Source organism: Myotis nattereri, assembly GCF_964212035.1.
Source record: "Myotis nattereri genome assembly, chromosome: 5".
Lineage (NCBI taxonomy): Eukaryota > Metazoa > Chordata > Mammalia > Chiroptera > Vespertilionidae > Myotis > Myotis nattereri.
Window position 1 is genome coordinate 5,417,470 of NC_138080.1, and position 9,576 is coordinate 5,427,045.

The 9,576-nt window shown below is 51.4% G+C and overlaps 1 pseudogene across 1 annotated transcript; it reads right to left on the reverse strand.

Annotated features, from left to right (window-relative positions):
* Positions 1-249: 249 nt before the first annotated feature.
* Positions 250-1,749, reverse strand: LOC308520739 (splicing factor 3A subunit 3-like; annotated as a pseudogene). Its single transcript has one exon. The product of its transcript is annotated as a splicing factor 3A subunit 3-like (transcript).
* Between the last annotated feature and the right edge of the window lie 7,827 nt (positions 1,750-9,576).

Here is a 9,576-nt window from a genome sequence, read left to right on the forward strand (position 1 = left end):
GTTCATACTTTTCTCTTTTTTTTCAGAACAAGGGCTGGTTTGATTTTCTGACAATGTTTTTTTATATAAAACAAAGATAAAACACATCTCAACCCTACAATCTGCCGCATGCCTTGTCTCTACAAGATGCATGCTAGACCGTAAGACCAAGCAGCAGAGAGTCTTTGGGAGCATGTGGTCGGGAGACATAGAAAAAGCAGACCTCAGGGAAGCCTGGGCAAGCCCAAAGCTGAGACACGCTCCTGAACACTAGAGCAGTCCTTGTCTCTTCACATCCTCATATGTCTTCTTACTCACAGCGTTCCCACTGGAGTCTTCATACTCTTCCTCAGTGTCAGGCTGCCATCGTGCCGATGCCTTCTGCAGCTTCAGCTTGGCCCACACGAGACAGCATCTTCAGTCTGCGCCACCTTGGCGAGTGGGCTGTGTTCGGGATGCCCAGACACCTCATGCCATGAGCATGACGCCATTCAGCACAGTGCCGCTGGAAGGCCTTGGGGCCCCGGCAGGCGTAGTTTCCACAGACCTCACAGTTGTAGTTGATGTTCAGGCCGTGGAGTTTGTAGAACCAGCAGGGAATGGGTTTGCCGTCCCAGCCCAGGGGCAGGTGTTTGGGGTTGTAAATGATCTTGTTCTCTTCATCTTCACTTTCACTCTCACTGATCTGCTCTTCCTCTTCTTCTCGCTCTTCTCCTGTCCTTGCCTGCTTGCGTTGGGCATTTTCATGAGTGACATGTCGCTGTTCCCCAAGAATCTCCACATATCGTAGATCTGGGCTTCGAGGAAAGCAATGTCTTTGCTCCGCTCAGTGTCTCACTTGGTGCCCTTTGACTTGGGGTTTTTGGCGAACAGGAAGGTGTCCAGCGCCTCCAAGGACTTCCCTTTGGTGCTGAATAGCCTCTGGGCTCGCTCCTCTCGGGTCCCGCCACACTTCAGGCCTAAAGCTAAGAGTGCAGATTTCAATCTGTCCAGACCCAGGGAGGACAACTCCTCCCAGGAGGAGAAAGCAGAGAGGCCAAGATGGGCTCCAGCATGTGTCAGGGCACTGCGTGTCTCTTTCGGCCATCCGGGAAAGGTACCATTCTCCCACTTCTTCTCAAAGTCATTTTGAATCTTCCCCAAAAGTTCATTCTGATCTTGGAGGGACTTCACTCTACCTGTGTAATCCTGAAGGTACTCAAGCAGCATCTCCAAGTATCTCTTGTCCTCTGCATTCTTCCTTTCTTTAGGAATGTCAAACAATTGGTCAAAGATAGACAGGCATGTGATATAATCCAGCTTCTCAGAGGCCTTCAGGTTAATGTATTTGAGGTAACAGCCATGGAGATCCAGATAACACCCGTATCCCTCTTCATCTGTGAACTCCACCAAATTTTGTGCTTCTTCACTTGGATTCTCTCGAGCCTTCAGAAGCTCCTCAAATTCCACTGACATTGGCACGCAGATCTCATTTGGGCGCTTCCGGTGGAATTCTTTTATTTGCTTGAGTCTATTATAGAATTCAGCAAATTCATTGGGTCCTGAAATGGCATTAAGCTCCTCTTTGCATAACCCATCCTTATCATCATACAAATCCCTCAGGTTCCCACTGACTTCCATATACCTGTCTTGCATGGCCTGTGTGCAGTGGTCGGAATTGATCTGGTCCCAGAGCGTGGACTTCTTAGTGAGCATCTCTTTGGCCATGACGTCTATGAGCCGTTCCTTCTCCTCATGATAGCGCCACTGCTGCTCCAAAATTGTCTCCATCCTTTCTCTGCTGCCGAAACTCCAGATGCTGCTTGAGTACCTAAGGGTCCCTGTTTGGGTGCCAATTGTTGGGGTCAAACCCCAGCAGGTCCAGGGGTTCCCAAAGGTGTGGAAAGAGTTGGCGAAGAAGGAATGACATGGAGACAGCGTTCAGTTGATCAGCAGCCTAGCCAGGATCTCTAGCCAGGATCTCCAGCCAAATTCTGCCTTTTATTGTCTTGTTACATCTGTATTTATACCAGTTGATTTTAATCCTATCAATTTCTATTCCAAAGGTTAGGGCTTTTCTAATCTCCATTCCAGGGAGTAAAGATTATGTAGCTTAAGGGGTTTTATTCCCTCCCTAACTTCAGGGAAAAATCCCTACCTGGGAAAACAACCTTTCTCCGAGAGGTGACCTTGGTTAAAACACATAGCGCCAAGAAGGGGAACAAAGATAATAAGATCAGTCTGCCATATATGCCAGGTCCCTTGAAACATATGCTGTGCAGATGTTTCTTCCCTGCAGCAACTGTGTCAAGCAGCAAGGATGGACCGGCTTCCGGCATCCGCCCCCACCTGGAACTTCACACCTGTCCCCTGAGGCACCAGGCTAGCTGTGCCCGGGACCACTGCCCCCACGGTGCTCTGATGGAGGCTGGGGTTCCTGGCTCCACATTGGACCAAAACTGCTTCCGTGCCCTGAGTCCTTGGGGGTGCTTCCGGGTATCCTAACTGATGGGAGGGGCGGCCTAGAATTCCCGCCCATCAGATCTGAGCTCTGGGGAGGGGCTGTTGACTGGCTCAGGTCCCTGAGGTGTGTCCAGTGGGATCCCTCTCCCAGAGGCCTAGCCCGGTGCCTCCTCTCTTCCCATCTGTCTGCCCAAAGGGCGGAGGCCCTCCTGGGACAGGGACTGGATGGGCTGTGCCTGAGTGAAATGGTGACATGCACTCACGGGAAATCACACCTTCATATCGGAGACCTTGTCTCCAGTAACCCAGTTGGACCTTGTGAAAAGCAGTCCTCAGGGCATAGCAGGTCTGCCTCCTGCCAGGCTGTTCCTCCTTGTCCTGCAGGCCTGGGGATAGGAGAAAGGGTTGTGCTGGCTTCCTTCACAAACAGCCTGGCCTCATGGTACGGACCACATGGACCACGCTGCAGCTCTCTGGGGGGCTGAGGAGCTGGCCCGGGCCAGGGTGAAGCTTTGGGACCTTGAACAGGTGTGGGGGAGGGTCCTCTCCCGCCTGGCTTTGTGCCCAGGGCTGTGATCCGCTTGCCTTCGGCTTTCCAGTGCCTGTTGACATTAGCAAACCTGCTTCATTCTCGGGTTAAAAGACAAGGAGGTTGCATTGTCACTGCTCTCCCTGCAGTTGCTGGTTGTCAGGTAATAATGAAGCCCAGGTGCTCCTGGAATTCAGCCTGGCTACTAAAGGGGTGCTGTGGCCGCCCCTCTTCAAACAGCTGGGTGTCCAGCTCAGGGTGTTTATTGCTTGCAGCCTACGGAGTGCAGAGCCATGCTGTGGTGCCTGGGGGATGGCTCTGGCCAGGCGTGTGGCCTTTGTCCTGAGCGTCTCTGATAAGGGCCAGTGTGCCCGCACCACAGGAGCTGAGGCCCGTGGATTCCAAACTCCTCCAGCCAGCAAGTGTGGAGGTCAGGGCCGTGGTCAGGGAGCCCTGGCCTGTCCTGCACAGACGGGATTCCAGCTGCCACCTGTGACAAGACCTTACTCCTCAGTCCTATCACTGGGCTGAGGAAGGAGGTCAGATTCCGAGGTCTGAACCCTCCAAGCCCAGAGGGAAGGAGGCAGGCGCTGTCGGGGGGAGTCCCAGGAAGGGCCTGCCCTGTCCCAGGACTTCGTGCAGTGTCAAAGCCAGGGCTTGGGGGTCTGGGTTCTGGTTGGGGTTCTGTTCTTTGCCCCGTCTCACAAATTCGGGGAGTTTGAACCTGGATAAGAAAAAAAAAAAAAGTATTTTCTCCGTCTCTGGCCCCAGCGGAGCCTTTCCTTCACTGTGGGTGCTGCGAGGGCCTGTGGGGGTGGGGACATCAGGGCTGCCTTCACGCAGCTCCCCGCGGTGGCTGGTTACCAGGTGGCACAAGCCCTGGTGGTCTTCCTCATATTCTGGGACCTTTCCGTTTGTGCCTGTGAGTCCCGTGGACTGTTTTGGGCAGTGAACACCTGAGTCGGATCCGCAGGCCCCACCACACTCACAGGAGCGCCATCGAGACACGACCCTCCTCTCTGGGAGGCCTCCCCTGCACAGTGTAGACCTGGGTCTCGCAGCTGCTCTCCCTGTCCTCCAGGAGCTCACCTGTGTCTGGCCGTGAACTCCTCGGGGCAGAGCCCACAACTGCCTCCATGCCAGCGCCAGACCAGGACCGTGAGGGCCAGGGCCCACTCCACACAGCCCGCTCGCCCACCCGCCCACAGAGGGCCCACTGACGCTCCAGGGCATTTAAGTGACTCATCGCAGCGCAGCCTCCTCAGCTGCTGACGTGCAGATCCTCAGAAGTGACTTCCATTCTCTGTTCATACTTTTATCCCTCCTCCTCCTCCTCCTCCTCTTCTTCCTCCTCCTCCTCCTCCTTCCTATTCTTAAATAATACCCTTCAACATTTCATGTAATACTGGTTTGGTGGTGATGAACTCCTTTAGCTTAATCTTGTCTATGAAGCTCTTTATCTCACCTTCAATTCTAAATGATAGCTTTGCTGGGTAGAGTAATCTTGGTTGTAGGTCCTTGCTATTCATCACCTTGAATATTTCTTGCCACTCCATTCTGGCCTGAGAAGTTTCAGTTGAGAAATCAGCTGACAGTCATATGGGTGCTCCCTTGTACATAACTAACTGCTTTTCTCTTGCTGCTTTTAAGATTCTCTCTTTGTCTTTAACCCTTGGCTTTTTAACTATGATGTGTCTTGGTGTGGGCCTCTTTGGGTTCCTCTTGTTTGGAACTCTGCTCTTCCTGGATTTATAAGTCTATTTCTTTCACCAGGTAGGGGAAGTTTTCTGTCATTATTTCTTCAAATAGGTTTTCAATATCTTGCTCTCTTTCTTCTTTTTCTGGCACCCCCATAATGTGAATGTTGGTATGGTTGAAGTTGTCCCAGAGGCTCCTTACACTATCTTCGTATTTTTTTTCTGTTTGCTGTTCTGATTGTGTTTTCATTGTTGTTGTCGTCGTTTTGCTTCCTCATATTTCAAATCATTGATTTGATTCTCAGAATCCTCTATCTCCTGTTGAGTCCTGTAAATTCTTCTTTATTTCAGTTAGTATATGCTTAATTTCTGACTGGTCCTTTTTCATGTCTTTGACATTCTCACTTAGATCCTTGAAAGTCTCACTAAGTCCCTTGATGCTCTCATTAATTCCCTTGAAGCTCTCATTAAGACTTTTGAGTAACCTTATAATCATTGTTTTGAACTCTGTGTCCAAGTGTTTGCTTGCTCCCATTTCTTTCATTTGTAACATGTTTCTTTGTCTCTGAATTTTGGCTGCTTCCCTGTGTTTGTTTCTATGTTGTTGGTAGAGCTATTATGTCTCCTGGAATTGGTAGAGTGGCCTTGTATATTAGATGTCCTGTAGGGCACAGTGGCACAGTCTCCCCACTCACCTTGGCTGGGCATTCTAGATGTGCCCCTGTGTGGGCTGTGTCCAGTCTTGTTGTTGTTGAGCCTTGATTGGTGTTGGTGTCACTGGAAGGAATTTAGCTCCAGGCCAATTGGCCGTGAGGACCAGCTACAGCTACAGTGGAGGAGCTGCTGTGCAGGAGACATCCCTATGGAGCAGGAATTGCTTCAATGTGACTTTGGTGCTCACTGAGTCTGCCCCTTGAGTGTGTTGCTTGTGGATGTGTAGAGTTATAATCTGGTTTGGTATGAAGCTATCCATGAGGTACACTGGCTCTAAGGCCTCCAGGGAGGTGCAAAGTCAGCCACTGCCTGGGGCCACCCAGCAGGAGCTATAGAGAGATCTGCAGATGGCTGCTACTTGTATTGCACTGGTGAAGTACCCAGAGGAGGCCCAGCTGTGAAGCAGGCAGGCTGGTGCTAGTGCCGGGTCTTTTATTGATAGGTTTGGGGCACACTGACTCCAGATGCTGTTTGTTTAAGAGATTTTAGCAAAGTCTGACAGGCCATTAATATGAAAAAGCAGCTGCAAACAGCTTGGATGAGGCTGTAAATTGGATGGGGAATCACCAGGGCATAGGGAACAGTGTGGGCCATGCTGATGGAAAATAAGATATGGCTGCCAGTCAGCTCTGCAACGGGGGAGGTCCCAGCACAGGAACAATGACCCCTGCAAGCATCCTTGTCTGGGAGAAAGCCGCCCCCAAGTTCCTGCCCTGATGTTGGATAGTTCAGTTCTTCCCCATATGTCCCTGGATCCCCCCAAAGCCACAGCTTGGCACTGGAGCTCAGAAAAAGTGAGACCATGTAAGTTTATGCACAGGCCCTTTAAGAGGAATACATGGGACTCCAGCAGCCTCTGTGTTACTCAGCCACAACACTGGTTTTTACAGCCCAAAGTTATGGGTACTTCTCTTCCCAGCTCTGGAACCCTGGGCTGGGGGGCTGGTGTGTGGCTGGGACCCCATGATTCTCACAGGAGGCCTTGAAGATATCCCTCCTGATTATAAAAATGCTGCACATGGGTGTCAGACCAGCCATTCTTTGCCTCCGCCCCTCCTACCAGTCTCAATGTGCTTCCTTCTTTACTTCTCTAGCTGTAGGCCTTCCATTCAGCCAGCTTTCGGGCAGTTCTGGATGATGGTTGTCCTGTATTTTAGTTGTAATTTTAATGTGGTTGTGGGAGGTGGTGAGTATAGGTGTTTATCTACGCCACCATCTTGGTTCTTTATAATCTATCACTCCTATCATTTAGGAAATGTCAAAGGTTTTAGGGTCTCTGTGCCAGAATAGCAGATGAATATACTTATTATAAATCACAATATCACAGAAGTCGTCTCTTGGCATGGCATCCCAGTGAGCTCCGAGTGAGGGGAAGTCAGCCAGGTGAAGTGAAGGAAGGGTGCTCCTGGCAGAGAGACCTGCAAATGCAGGCACAAGACACGTGTTCCAGGAGCAGACTGATGTGGAGGAGGTGAGACTATACCTGGTTCACCTCTCTTGCCCTCCAGCTATTCTTTACAGCCCTGGTTAGTCCTCACCCTTCTCAGATTCCAGATTGCGGTCAGTATGTACATCTGCCCCCAGTCCCTTGCAGGGCTACAAACAAGGTACTGGGTGTGGGGATCTAGGATCAGGCAGCCCAGGCTCCCACAGTGATGCCCACGGTTCATCTGGTCCACACTGGTGAACCAGTTCCACCCATGGGTCTCTAGGCAATTCCCACCTGGCCACCCTTGATCATCATGACACCAGGCAGTTTGGGACCTGCTGGAGACAGATCCCTGTCCCCACCCCCGGCCATTTCTCCTCACCACCCTGGGGTACCTCCCTTATAAACTGGCTCAGGTTCCTCTGCTTTCAGAGACCCCTCACCTACCTGGCTGTTTTCACCTCCCAAAAAATGCAAGGCCAAAGGAGGGCCCTCTCCCAGCCCCAGCCCTCCTTGCTGCCCCTTCGCCTCCCCTAAGCCTGAGACATCTTTCTATTTGAGGCTGTGGAGGAGCCTTGCTGTGTCCAGGCATAAAATGCAAAGGCCTGGAAGAGAGCCCCTTTTCCTCTGCTCTCCTCCCTGGGGCTCTAAGCACAGACTGGCTGTGCGAGTGAGGAAAAGGGAGTGTTTCTAGGGAAATTGGAAACTCTTAAGTGATGCGCCTCCTCCCTGTAGTATCCTGACCTCCCAGGGGAGGGCTCGTTGTGGGCACATGCCTTTCAGCATGTTCTGTCATCTGTCTATTGACGCATTTCCATAACATCACCACCATGTGCTATACGGTAAATACACATGCTATAAATATGCACTTAAATGTCAGCACAGCAGGGAAATGTCTGAGACCATCTGGAGAAAGTGTGTATGAATCAGCATGAGATCCACCTGGTGCTCACAGGCAAGTTCTCCTGTGGTGTTGGATGGTGACGCTCGTGTGAGGCCCTTCCCGGAGTAGGTAGTCTAATCCTCACGTTTTCCCCTGGTTAGGTTTCTAGCTAGAGGTTAGCTTTAAAGACGTTTTAAAAGCTTCCCTTATACTGTATCCCTGGTGGCAGGTATATTGCATAATGGCTTATCTGAAATAACAGGCCAGTCGGCGCCCCCCCCCGCCCCCCCCCCCCCCCCCCCGCCCCAGCAAAGCTGACATGGATGAGGGGGATGACGCTGGAACTGTATTGGGATAGGAATCCAGGAGAGGGCAGCCCAGGCGTCTTTCCCAGGAGGTTCTGCTGCAGGGAGCTAGGTAGAGCGATCCCAGGTGGTGAAGTGATGGCCAGTGTGTGACACCAACACAGGGGATGCCCTCCCCAGGACAGAGCCCACCCTTCGCGCAGCCTGAAGAGGGTGTTCGGCTCACGGAGCAACATGGGCAGGTGCCTGGAGGCTCCAAAGACCAACTGCACATGGAAGGAGGCGGGTGCCTTGACTGGACCCAGTAGCCTTTGCTGACAGCTGAAACAAACAATAGAGGTTTGGAAGGTGAAACTAAAAAACTCCTTCAGAAAGTAGAGCAGAAGGATTTTTAAAATGGAAAATGGGAGATGAAGGATAAAACATTGGAGGGCAAGTTTAGAAGGTCCAATATGAAAGCTGAGAGCTCCAAACAGTAAAAGAAGGGAAGGATGTCCCGAATGAAATGACTTAATACCACCTCCGGGCACTGAGGGGCAGAGGTTCCAGCTGCAGAGGCTGGAAAGTGCTCCACACCAGGGAAGGAAAAGGCCCACATCCAGGCACATCATTGTGAAATTCCAGGTCACTTGGATGAGGATGAACCATCTCAGTTTGAGGGACTTGCGACTTTCAGTGCTGAAACCAGGAGAGTCCTGGGCAAATCAGAATGGTTGGTCCACCCTCCTGGGAGAAAAACAACTTTACAAAGTTCAGAAAGAAGACAGAAAACAATGCCTTTGAAATTCTAAAGAAAAATCATTTCTAACTTACAATTCTATACCCTGCTGAACTGTCAATCATATTAGCAAGTGTGATGGTAAAGTGAGACTATTTCCAGGCATGTGTGGCCTCGAAAATTTTATTTCCTAAGCACACCGTATCAAGAAGCTACTGGAGGATGTGCTCCACCAAAACTAAAGAATAAAACAAGAAAGAAGATGACACGAGACAGGAAGCAGGAGGCCGACATGAGAGATGACAAGGGGTCCTTGGCAGATGGTGAAAGGTGATCCCAGGATGACAGCCCTGCAGACCGGAGGGCAACTGAGCCATCCTGCAGCCGTGTCACTCCAGAGACCCCCACAGCCAAGACCCCCAGCTCCATCAAGCCATCTCAACCTGAGGGCAGGTGCCTAGGAGAACCCATTTTCCGCTTAAAATGGTCCAGCTTCTCATCAGTACTTGGCTTGTCATGGCCACGTGCCGATGATGGCCTCTCCCCTCGTGCTCAGCTGAGGACATGCATGCCACTCACAGAAGTTCTCAGTTTCCCCCCATCGCTGGAGGTAGGCCACGTGGGCTCAGGGGCGGGGAGTACAGAGCAGCCCACTCCCTCTGACCACTCTTCCACTGCATGTCCACACCTGGTCCACACGCCAGTGCACCTGACTGTGGAGATCCCTGTTTCCCAAGACTCAATCATGACCTTGCTCATGACTTCCCCAGAAGAGACCAGCATCAGGCCTGGTCTCAGCGGGAAGGGGGAGAGTGGTGTCACTGCAGGGAAGTGGGGAAGGCTCCAGAGAAGAGATGTTCACCTTGTCCGGAGGATGGAG